The sequence below is a fragment of the Nicotiana tabacum genome, chromosome 5 (assembly GCF_000715075.1).
Source record: "Nicotiana tabacum cultivar K326 chromosome 5, ASM71507v2, whole genome shotgun sequence".
NCBI lineage: Eukaryota > Viridiplantae > Streptophyta > Magnoliopsida > Solanales > Solanaceae > Nicotiana > Nicotiana tabacum.
This window is the reverse complement of record NC_134084.1, coordinates 148,950,420-148,964,043: the sequence shown is the minus strand read 5'-3', so window position 1 is coordinate 148,964,043 and position 13,624 is coordinate 148,950,420. Positions and strand designations below refer to the sequence as shown.

General features: G+C 40.3%; 1 long non-coding RNA gene across 1 annotated transcript in view; it reads right to left on the bottom strand.

The window, feature by feature from the left end:
* LOC107817465 (uncharacterized) overlaps positions 1-13,624 on the bottom strand; it is a 75,874-nt gene that overhangs the window by 38,927 nt on the left and 23,323 nt on the right. The window lies entirely within an intron of this gene.

The window sequence follows — 13,624 nt, the reverse complement described above, 5'->3', positions numbered from 1 at the left end:
GATATTTGGTCATCTTGACCTTATCAACTTTAACATGGCTTAGACTGCCCATGGACTTCCGGCTAAGAGCATCAACAACAATATTAGCTTTGCTGGGATGATATAAAATATCAACATCATAGTCCTTTAGTAATTCTAGCCATCTTCTTTGTCGTAGGTTCAGCTTCCTCTATTTAAATAAATACTGAAGGCTCTTGTGGTCGGTGTAAACATTAATATGAACCCCATATAGATAATGCCGCCAAATCTTTAGGGCGAAGACAACTACAGCTAACTCAAGATCGTGCATAGGATAGTTCTGTTCATGTTTCCGCAACTATCTGGAGGCATACGCGATAACCTTACCACGCTGCATAAGAACACAACCTAGGCCAATTCTCGAGGCATCACAATAGACAACATAACCCTCGGTGCCATCCGAAAGAGTCAAGACAGGTGTCGTCGTAAGCCTTTTCTTTAGCTCCTAAAAACTTTGTTCACATGCCTCAGTCCACTGAAACTTAGCTCCCTTATGTGTCAGCTTCGTCAATGGTGCATAAATAGAGGAAAATCCTTCCACAAACCTTCGGTAATACCCTGCCAAGCCTAAAAAGCTACGAACCTCTGTCGGATTCAAGGGCCTTGGCCAAGTCATCACAGCTTTAATCTTTTGGCCATCAACCTTGATACCATCGCTGGTAATAACATGACCAAGAAAAGCTACAGAAGTTAGCCAAAATTCACATTTAGAGAATTTAGCATATAACCTGTAGTCCTGGAGAGTCCGCAATACATCTCGCAAATGATCCGCATGCTCGGCTTTCTATCGTGAATATATCAAGATATCATCAATAAACACAATCACAAATTCATCCAAGAATGGTTTGAATACCCGGTTCATAAGATCCATAAAGGCTGCTGGGGCATTTGTAAGCCCAAAAGACATGACAAGGAATTCAAAATGGCCATACCTCGTCCTAAATGATGTTTTTGGGATATCAATATCCCTGACTCGTAGCTGATGATAACCGGATCGCAAGTCGATCTTCGAAAAGCATTTTGCACCTTGTAACTGGTCGAACAAGTCATCAATCCATGGAAGAGGATACTTATTCTTGATAGTGACTTTATTTAGTTGCCTGTAGCCAATACACATCCGCAAGGAGCCATCTTTCTTTCGAACAAAGAGCACTGGAGCACCCCATAGGGATGTACTTGGCCTAATAAAGCCTTTATAGAGTAAGTCCTTCAGTTGTTCCTTCAATTCCCTTGGCTCTGCAGGAGCCATTCTGTATAGAGGAATGGATATAGGCTACATATCAGGAAGCAAATCTATAGCGAAATCGATTTCCCTTTCGGGGGAATTCTTAGAAGCTCGTCAGGGAATACCGTCGGGAATTCATTCACAATAGGAACTGATTGAAGAGTCACTGGCTCATTATCTATATCCCTTTCCATTCAAGGACAGGCTCACCCAGAAAATCAAATCGGACCAACTTTGCACGACAATCAATATTAGCATAACAAGCTGCCAACTAATCCATACCCATAATGACATCGAAGTCTAGCATAACCAATTCAATTAAATCAATAGAGGTTGGACGGTCATTAATTAACACTGTACAATCTCGATAGACATGATTAGCTACAATAGAGTCGCCAACTGGCGTAGACACCTCAACTGGCTGTGGACCTGGTCGGGGAGCACGGACTGAGGGTGAAGAGGCTTCTGTGGATCCTGAAGGCTGAGCTGGTGCACCTCTGCCTAACCCTGGGCACCGACTAATAAAATGTCCTGTCTGCCTACAATGATAACATGCACTCGAACCCTGTCTACACTACGCGGTGTGCAGCTTACCGTACTGAGTACATGGAGGAATAAGCTGTCTCATTTGTACGGAACACTCCTGTCGATGGCTCTTAGGCTGGCCGGAGCTCTGCCCCGGTCCTGACTGAATATAACGATCAAACCGCTGGCCCTGCATCTGTGGAGGGAAACTACCTGCTGATCGAGGTGGATATCGATGGAGTGGGGGCTTGAAATCACCTCGTGGCTCCCTATAAGACCCAATAGTACGAGCCCTCTTACTCTGCTCCCTATCCCTTCGAGTATCACGAATCCGACGAGGAAAGTCCTCTGTAGTCTGAGCGAAAGCCTGTATGCGAGAAATATTTACATCATCCGGTATGGATACTACCCTATAGTCTCTAATCAGATGATCCCCTAAACCATCCACATAATGATGAACTCTATCCCTCATGATACGTACAATATATGGTGCATACCTCGCCAAAGAATTAAACTTATGGCTATAATCATTCATACTCATATCCCCCTGCTTCAGGCTAAGAAACTGGTCAAGACGGGCCTCTCGAACCTCCCGTGGCAAATAATGGGATAAAAAAGCCTCAGAAAAGTCCTCCCACTTTGCTGGCAGAGCATCAGGTCCTCTAGATCTCTCCCATGCCTCATACCATAGGACGACTACATCACGTAGTTGAAAAGAAGCCAACTCCACAGCCTCGGTGACGGAGTCATGCATCACCCTCAATACTTTATACATTTGGTCTATAAAGTCCTGGGGATCTTCAGTGGAACTGGATCCTGTAAATAATGGAGGGGACAAGTGAAAAAAACTCTCGTACCGTCGAGCTTCCTGTCCTATCTCTCCGGGCATCTGCTCCTGACTCTATCTGTCGCTCATGAATAGAAACCATCCTAGTCAGCAACTGAACTGCCTCCCTCATCCCCTGCTCCCCAGTCTCTGATGGCGGAACAACAGATGCTAGAGGTCTTGTGTCTCGGGCTGCCTTAGGTACTAATGGAACTGGTGAGGTTAGGGGCACTTCATCTCCCTAGGCTCCAACAAGTGTTGGGTAAGCTGAAACTCGGGGTATTGGAGACTCATTGTGTGCCTCTAAGGGAAATCTATCCCTCTGTCCCAGTGGGGAACGACTGGCACCTTCCCCAGGATTCATACCTATCTCTCGTTGTTCCATCTCCTGAGTATAGGTAGCCTGTAAGATAAGAAACACAAAGCACGATTTAGATTTCATATGTTCTTATAACTTCGCTCTATAGCACGATCTATTAATTGAAAGAAAAATAACCAATCCTAAATGCCTCATAGCCTCCTGATTATAAGTATGGTGCACAACACACCCATAAGCAAGACTCTACTAGACATGGTTTGTGGACTCCCTGGGACATGACCCACTCTGATACCAAGTTTGTCACGCCCCAAACTAGGGGAGGCGCGACTGGCACTCGATACTATATTTGATCAAGTTAGCCACTAAACATACTAGCTAACTAAACTGGGGGCCCAACAGATTGGGCAGAACAACATCTGAAATACTAAGCCTGGACCATTAAGGTCATGACCTAAATAACAATAAGCCATATAAACAAAGGTAGACGAGCCAAAATAATAAAGTACTAGCTGGCCGATGAGTCCGCGATTGGAGACATACATTCCTACACACATATATATGCATGCCAAGCCTATGGGCTGGAGACCGAAAGCTACAAAAAGAAACCCAAAATACTGTGTCCACAATAGCCTCTAAGAGTGTCATAAGCACTGTCAGAACAAGGCCCGTCTATACCCAAACTGTACACAAAAGTAACCATCCTATGAAAGCTTTAGGAATAGGTGGAGCTTACCAACTCACAGCTGAACCCTGAAATCCTAGCGTAGGGGTCGATTAGAGTCCCTACCAGGACCTGCACGCACGAAACAAAAATGTAATGTCCCCAGGAAACGGGACATTAGTACGAATAAAAATGTACTGGTATGTAAGGCAAAAAGCAGAATCATACATAGCTGATGTAAAAAAAATAATAGTGAAACCACCTGACACAGAAAATCTTATAGCCTTTATGACCGACATTCGACCTCATAGTAATCAATTATGCATGGTATGCTCGTGTAAGCGTATGTCGTGAATACATATATATTGATGCAAATGCATGACATACCCAACCAAATGCTAGAAATGGTGGTCTCTCCCGGTAGCTAACCGGTATCGTATTGCCAACCTCTGGCCATCTGTATAATATATGTAGTTTTTCGGGCAAATAGGCCCCTTACCTCCGATTATAGCTCGAAGTCCATGCATAATATGCCATGTATGATATGAACTTTGAATGCATATAATAGGCCATAACAAGAACTTAACCAATCTTGGCTCATAGGTACTCTTATCCTCATGATCTCATAATCACCTTCGTATCGCATACAATTGTCTCATGGAACCTCATATGTTTTCTTTGAATAAAATAAACTTGAAAACTTAATTCGACTTTTAGAAAGATAACTTAACTCTGAAGATGTTCATAAAAAACTTAAGGTGCTTCACTTAGTCCTTATACCTGATTTCTTGATAACTAGTAAAGGAAAGTATATCAAAAATCAAGTGTTTTAATAGTTTAAATGTAAAATTTATATTTGAGATTTTTGGAAATCGATATGTCACTTTAGAGATTTTAAAATATACTTTAACAAGGAAGAAGGACTGATCGTAAATACTAAATGCCTTTATTTTGTTTAGTCACACAACCCAAAGACGAACAAGAATTCATATATATAGACAAATTGATAAGAAAACTGACAAAATGACATATATAGATGTCGAATACCCTAATTAACCGAACTAGTGGAATATCAACCTAATAGCATCATGAAATTCTTCAGCTACGATGCCAATGCCTTTCACAGAAGGTCTTTCTAGCAATAGAATAGTAAAATATCACATTTTACGTCTTAGGAATTTCCAAGAATTCGTGCAAAAATGAAGGACGGAGCTTAGCCTTAACATACCTTCCCAACGAACGTCCGAATGCCTGTAGTTCCTTCACGAAAGTTGTTTCTTACATCCTAAGCTTCGCAAACACTATATATATGCAGCTTATACACACTTATAAATAGTTCATAATTGAGTTTAAATCGGCAGATTTTCCATATGGCCCTAACTTGACGAAACGTCCGTAGAACTTTGTAAAAACGATCATAAAAGAGTCCCAAGATGATTACCTTGGAAAATTAAGTATAAAGCCTGAAGAACCATCAAGAACAACAAATTTCTATCTTCCAAAAATAGCTCCAAACACAGCTAATAGAAGGGGGAAACGATTGCAAAGAGTAGAGATTGAGATTCTAGTAGAAATCTTTTCTATTTGGATCTGAATGCGAACAACGGAGTTTAGCATTTCTTCTTCGTAATATTCCCCCCATAAAATACTTCTCATCTGGTTAGTGAGTTCCGCTCTCCGTATGTTGTCATATAGAAAGGGAGGGTGGAGTTCCGGAATAAGAGGGGGTTGGTTTATGCTAGTTTCGGAAGCGCCTAGCGAGTTTGCCCCGCTTTCTAGGAGGGATGTCCAGCCAGATCTAGAGCCAGCTTCGGAAGCGTCTAGCGAGTTTGCCCCAGTATGTAGGAGGGATGTCTAGCCAGAGCCAGAGCCGGAGCCTAGCGAGTTTGCCCCACTTTCTAGGAAGGATGTCCAGCCAAAGCCAGATCCTAGTGAGTTTGCCCCGCTTTCTAGGAAGGATGTCCAGCCAGAGCCAGGGCTGGAAGGCCCATTGGAGGGTACATCTTCTACCTATTCCAGGTCTTGATGCCCTTGGATTAAATAGACGCATGTCTAGTTCCGACATAAGAACCCCAAAAAGGGTATGTAAAGAAAGAAGGAGATGTGTTTTGGCAAAGGAGAAAGCTGACACGTATCAAGAAAAAGAAAAGAAAAAAAAAACATTTCAAGTAGAAAATAACTCGCCAAAAATTTAGTACATAAAAAAAGGAAAAGTCTCTCATGAAACCTTCTGCCAAGATATAAAGTAAAGAGGAAAAGGCATAACCAAAAGAATTGTGTGAAATAAGTGAATTTATCCAGTTGGGGCATTCTTGATTAATTGAGACAAAATGATTCCCTCAATATAGCTTAACTCCGTCAAGATTGTACGAGTAGTGAAGAATTATAGAGGACTTTGGTTGGTTGTTGACCAACAGAAAGCATGGGAGAAAAAAAAGGAAGAATTTTGAATCTAAAAATCAAAAGAGATTTTTTTCCCCAATGATAAAGGAACTTACGGGTGGGGAATTTTCGGGGACTAGCCCGATTCCCATTACTCAATATGGCAATTCCTCACACATAATTAAGGGAGCCATTGAAAGGTGACTAAAACACCAAAAACGGGGACTACCCGAGCTAATGATAGAGGTAAGAACACTTTTCAGCCAAGTCCCATTAATTGATCATAACGATATCGTAGAAATGCTGCACGGACGCATATATATAGGAACAAAAAAATAATCACCTAGATACTAAACCAGATCGAGCCCGGGATCTTCTTGGAAATGGGAATCTAGGTTAGGCTGCTAACCTCCTGGAAAGAGCGATGTGCATAGACCAGGTGAGTAAGGATGTAGCTCTGTGGACCACTCATCGGGCCTGATAGGTGGTGGTATCACACCCTTCTCAAAGGAACCGTACGTGACACTCTCGCGTCATACGGCTCTGTCCCGAAAGCATGACCTTCCCTTTCCTTTGACCAACGGGTCCTTAAACCTTTATGATTTCATGCCGAACCTGGTCTCCATCTTCGAACTTCTTGTTCGATGAGACCCAGGTCTCGCTATTTCCGTTTCTAAGTCACATCTTAACCTCATTAGAAAGCGAAGTTGGCTAGCTTCCGGCATATCTTTTACATCATCGGCCACATAGTCCGCAGCGTCTTTCACTACATTGCATTTGTCGGGTCCGAATCCCCTTTCTTGAGCGATCGTCTTCGCTCGTTAGCAGAACACCTTGATGCGTGTGTGTAGTTTGTTAGGATGACACTCCGATTCTTTATACTCTTAGGAGGCGAGAAACTGTCGTTCCCTTCTCCTTCCTTACTCTTCCGAGGATGGCTCAGGGGGAGCCGGTTCTGCCTCCGGCTGAGGAGCAAAATTTCAATCGTTAGGCGGTAGCTTCGATGAGCTGGGACGTGGAAGTGAAAACCCTAAATTTTAAACCATACCCTTCTTTGCTACTCACTATCTAAGAAGAAAATCCAAAGTCGGTTCTCAAAGCCCAGAAGCTCAGGGATTGAATACCCCTATGTTCCAAGTGACTAGCTTGGTTGGTGATGCGTTCACCCACTTGCATGCTTCCTTGCAAGCACGAAATCCTTAGTTTGCCAGCTACCACACGGGTCGTGTACTCTTATCTCTAACCCCGAGAGTGTCTATACTCTAACAGCCAACCGACTCATCATCCCTGGCCGCAAGGATTAAGAAATAGCAATGTATTAGGGGCTGAGCGTACTTTCCGCTCTGAAACAAGAAATGGAGCTATTAAGTTAAGGTGTTGCTTTCCTTTTTCTAGCTCTTCTTTGGGTTCCCTATGGATGCATGTATGCCTTCATCGAAGAAAGAAGGGGAATCACAAGAAATTTGCATAGACCTAGGTTTAATTCCATAGATGAATCATTCGAGAACGAATTTAGCGAGACTAATCTAATCTCATTCAACCTTATATGGGAATTAGGGTGAAGCCTGGGGCGGTCTCTGCCTTCTTAACATGTGGCACACCAACTTGAAGTTTGATTTGATAATCTCTCTCTACCTTCACAAAACTTCCCGTGCCTTTCTATGGGTGTTTATCGGGTGGGCTGGGATGGGCTGAACGGGAAAACCCCTAGCCCGTTCGGTTAGCGGGCGGGTTGTTAGCGGGCTGGGGATAACGGGCTGTTATAGGGCTGTGATTTTTTGGGTTTTTGTGGGCCCGTACGGGTTAGGGCTCACACGAGCTCGGGCAGGCCGGGCTTAAATTTTTTTTCTTTTTTTTAATTTAAATTTTATTTTTCTTATTCAATGTTATTGATAGTTAAGTATTTGCAAACTTTTAAGGGTTAGAATTAAACTTTGGAATTTAAAGTTTTAAATTTGAAATTTGTATTTTAAAATTATAAAATTGAAATTAGAAAGTAAGTGGCTACAAAAAATTATTTAATAAGAGTATAAGACCAATAGGCAAATGTAAGGAACAAACTCCGAAGGCTTTCATTTATATTTTTAATACTTCAAATTAATTTGCAAGTTCTTTTTTGATTTTTGTTATTTTTAAACTTGCAAATTAAAACAAAAAAAGTTTACAATAATTATAAAAAATAAGAAATAGTACATCACATGCTTTGCATCATTTTTGTAAGTTCTTCCATGTCAATATGAGGTTCTTGGTTTCCGCGATTGGTTGAATCAGAACCATAAACCATTATATCTCCAATTTCTTGGTCCTCCTCTTCGTCTACCTCGTCACGCCCTTGATTTCGCCGTTATGATCTTATCCAATCTTTGAAGCACACTAGAATTTCCAAAGTGTTGTTGCCCAATGAATGACGGGTATCTCCTAGTTGCTGCCTTGCTTGGCTAAATGTGCTCTCTAATGCGACTGTTGAAATCGGCACATTTAGCACGTCTCGAGCCATGGCCGAAAGAACAGGAAATTGATTTGAGTTGCTCCTCCACCAATTCAGCGGTAGAAAATCCTTTGTGAGGAGCTCTGGTGACTTTTGCAAGTAGAATTGTAGTTTATCAATATTCCTGCTACTGGTTTGTTGATGCTCTCCTAGTGTAGACCAAATCTGATAATCTTGAACACAATCATCATCATCCATAGTTGTTCCAGATATTGAAGGATTAGTTGAAGGAATATTTGCATCTACAACCGAAGAAGCATCAACAATGTTAGCATAATAATTATATAAAGTTTGTAAATGTGTGTGTAGCTCAGAAATACAAGTGTCAATATCAGGAGTTTCAGTTTGGCCAATATCCATATAAATATATAAAGCTCTAATTAATTGGCGACACTTTATCATTTTGACAGTAGGGCTTAAAATAGCACCAATTAGGTAAATATAGGGAATTGGGTAAAAATACTTTTTGAACTTATCTAGCATAGATTCAACAACATTAGCATATCCTTCTTTCTGCTTCAAATTATGTAGTAAAAGAGATTTCAGCAATATGAACTAAACCATTTGAAATGGTAGGATAATAAGCTCCAGAAAACTCAAGTGTAGCCACATAATATTTTTGTAAAAAATGTATAACATCATGAATGACTTTTCGAGTTCTAGACGTTAACAAACGGTTAGGATCAGTACAATGAGAATTAGCAACTTCAGTTATAGGCATTCTATATTTATAACAACATCTTAAGAACAAATAAGTATAATTCCACCTAGTAACTATTTCTTCAAGTATGAGTCTTGGTTTTAGTCCATAGTGTACACATTTTTCCTTAAATGCATTTAATCTAGCACTTCTATTATTTTCTTGAATTACACCAACACCTCTCCTAACTAAAGTAATTTCATCTCTAAATAATTCAAGGTCACTCTTCATAATCAAGTTATAAATATGACATGCACATCTAGCATGAAATATTTCAGGAATTGGTGGGTATAGATGCAATTTTAATATTGTAATAGCAGCAGTGTTGTTAGAAGCATTATCAAATGACATACATAAAACTTTTTCTGCAAGATTATAAAATATAGCAACTTCATGTATAGTATTACTTATAAATGCACCAGTATGACTTTGATCTTCATCATATTTAAAAGCAATAATACGTTTTTGCATACAAAAATTATCATCTATCCAATAGCATGTAACAGTCAAATAATCATTTCCATTCACAACACGACCAATATCAGAAGTAAGAGAAACTTTACAAGGAAGACTTGCAAACAAATAACGTATATATGTCTGATATTGTCCAAAAAGCCTAAAGATATCAGCTCTACAAGTACTTCTAGGAATACCTTTAAACATAAGGTTATAAATTCTTTGAATATAAGTAACAAGATACGGTGAAGAAGCAAAACTAAAAGGTAAACAACCTAAAACAATCATTTTAGATAATTCTTTCCGATCTTTCTTAATATCGTATTTCCCCAATAACCCCCCAGTATCGGGTTAAGTTTTTGTTGCCCAGATTCCTCATCTACTCCCCAATCAAGAGGGTGTTTCTCTTCCATATGCCTACGAAGTTGACCCATTCCCCCTCCTTTACCGGGCTCATGTTTATAATGTTAACTATAAATTTTACATTTTACATAATTTTTTTGATCTTCTAGTCTTTCAAAAAATATCCAACACTTACTTTTTAATTGTCGATTCTTCTTAATAGGGAGAGGAGGCCTACTTGTTGCACCCTTAACATTTTGGGTTTGACTAGCATTACCAGGTATAGGTGGTGGTGTTTCAAGAGTATCGGGTGATTGAATAGCATTTCACAAAGCATCTAAATCATCATCTATACCAAAATTTTCTTGCATTCGATAATAATCTACATTTAAATTCTCAGGTGAACTTTCAGAAATATGTGTAAAGCTACTAGAAGAACCAACACCACCTCTTATTTTTTTTGAAGTTTCTTACTACCACCTCTACTAGTGCATGCTTTTTTGGCCGCTCTAAGTAAATCCATTATATAAACTAAAGTAAGTAATTAAAGTAAGAAATTGAATTAGGAAATTCAAGTAAGAAATTAAATTAAGAAACTAACTTAAGAAACTAAATTAAGAAACTAATTAATAAAATAAGTGTACACCAAATAAGAGAAAGAGATGGAACGAGTGTACCAGGATTCCTTATGCTGCACTAATTTTGAATTTTTGATATCAAAATTCAAACTTCCATTGATAGAACGAAACTTGATAGTTGATAATACTTGAATACTTGATAATTGATACCACACTTCACTTGAATAATTGATATTTGATAATAATAATTTTGTAATGGCTAAATTGAATAATTGATGAAACTTGAAATAATAAATAATTGAGAATCTGAGATTTGAGAATTGAGAATTTAAGAACTATAATATTAAGAGAGAATTGAGAGTTTGATACTTGAGACGGAATTAGAGTAGTAAGAGAGTGAATTTGTGAGAAAAAATGAAGAAGAAGGGGGGTTATTTATAGATTTTGGGGTGGGAGGGCTATATTATTAATGGGGGTGCCAAAATTGGCCATTTCTGCAATTTCTGGCCGTTCCCCAACGGTCATTCTGAATTTGACCGTTGGGAACGGTCTAATTTAATTTTAAAAAATTCAAACGGTAACCGGGCTGCTAACAGGCTGCAGCCCATGTTCAACCCATTAAGCGATTTCGGGTTCAACGGGTTCGGGGCACCGTTAATCTTAACGTGAACGTACACAATCCCCCCCTTAACAACCCGTCCCAACTCGTCCTAATATGAATAGTAGCAGCCTGAACCGGGCTGACCCGGGTTGAAGCGGGCTGAAAACGGGTCAGCCTGGCCCGATTAACACCCTTACGCCTTTCTCGTAGTTTTGACTTGTTCTTAGGCTACCGTTAACTGGCTTCGCAAGACCATTTCGGTCTACACACACATGACTAAGCGCTATTGGGCGGAGCTTTCTCAATCCAAGCTAACTAATAGAAGAAAAGAGAAGAAAGGAAGATCTTATAGGACACTCACCCCATCTTTACATAAGCAATTTCTTGAACAGAAAAAATATATGCTTTCATGGACTACTTTCACTTTAGAGATTTGCTTCATCATTAGCTAAAGAAGAAGAGAAGGGGGGAGCTTAGTCTAATTGTTCGAAGTGATTCTTTCTTAATTGGATGCCAGCTTTCTCTTAATTCCTATCATGCACTTACATACAAATCTATAGGTAGTTCATCTCCTTCTAAGAAAAATATTTAAAGTTTTCATTTTTGATCGAATTCCGTCTAGTAAGCCTCGAGATCTTTTAGATGCTGTTGAGAATCATAATTAACCAATCATGTATCGGACGCACCATCCCTTGAAGTAAGTAAAGGGCACAAAGATGCGGATTTGACCCCCACCATCTTTCTTTTTCTTTAAATAAAGAAAGTGGTGGCTAGATTTGCATTCCCTTTCAAGACTATCAAGGAATTCAAAGATCTTTCATACTGTGACCAATCCCGAAATTGTTCCTATACATATGACCAGCAACGAGAAAAATAAATGCAATAGCTAAATGGAGATGGGCAATATCAGTCAGCCACAGACCCCCAGTTACAGGATCTAATCCTCCATGAAAAGTAAGAAATTCCGCATAGTTTGACCAATTCAAGGTGAAAATGGGGTTTCTCCCTCGACAAACTGGGATAAAGTTGGGCCAAAAGATCTAGATTCAAGATAAATTCATGAGGAATTGGTAGTTCTTTAGGATCTACTCTAGCGTTTAGAAATTGGTTAATCGGTAAAGATAGATGTAATTGATGCCCCGCCCAAGAGCGAGATCCAAGTCCTAGTAGCCCTGCCAAATGGTGATTCTGGTAGTGAAAGAAAGCCCATACCTAACTCGTTATGCTTGGCGTGGTCCCATGCTACTCTATTTGATCGAGATTCGAAATATCCTTCCTCGCCACCACGTTCCTTCAGAGATAGCCCGATTGGACTCTTGTACACTTTCCTTATCTTTGATCCATCCTATACCTAATGCCATTCTCAACTCTATCCCTGACTGGATCTTTGATTTCAGGCCCTTTCGATGAGGGTATCTTTTTGGTTAATATCATCCCATCTCGCATGGACTTTCGGTCTTTCTTAGTTGACAACTTTATTGCAATTTTCAGTTCTCTAGTTACTCCTGCACAAGCAACATCAGTTATGGATCTGATTGAGGAGCGCTGGGAAGAATGGATCGGGGAGATGCCCTTGAAGATCACTTACATCCCTCTTTACTTACTAGGGCTTGAAAGGCTGGACAATTTGTTTTCCTTTCATGTCCGGTATTTTCAATCCAAGCCGAAATAGAAAAAGCCGCAAGCACCAATAGGCCCGAACGTCAGTTGAACATCACTAGGGTCCGATATTCATTCCTTACTCAAATAGGAAGGTGGCAGTCTCAATCTAGCAGCGTGGTCCAGAACAAGCCTTCGCTGATCCATGGGGTTTTTGTTTTGGTTACAAGAAGTGCTTCTTTGCTCGCTTGTAGTGTCTCGACTCGAGCTTCCGCTGTAGGATTGAGTGAGGTGATGAGAGTTGAAGCCAAGGTTCCTTGCTACGCTCCATAGATGTCCGTACGATTCTTGTGGATTTTGGGTGTGTTTGAATTCAGCCTCTCGTTAGACGAAAGTTCAACTCTGTAATAAACAACGCGGTTCGTGAAAAAGTTGAAAAATTGTTAGTGAACGGCTCTATCGGAAAGTCGAAATACCCTCAGTGGGTCGCCAATGTGGTCATGGAGAAAAAGAAAAACAGTAAGTGGCGGATGTGCGTAGACTTTACAGATCTGAACAAAGCTTGCCCAAAAGACTCGTTCCCGCTGCCCCACATCGACCAACTCATCCACTCTACAGCCGAGCATGAACTGTTGAGCTTCTTGGACGCCTACTCGGGCTATAACCAAATCCTCATGGAAGAGGAGGACTAGGAAAAAACCACCTTCATCACCCACTAGGGGACATACTGCTACTGGGTGATGTCGTTCGGGTTAAAAAATGCAAGGGCAACGTACCAGAGGCTAGTAACCAAAATATTCAAATATCAACTCGGCAAGACCATGGAAGTATATATAGACAACATATTAGTCAAGTCAAAGAGAAAGGAAGACCATATCGACCACCTGAGGGAAGTTTTCGACAT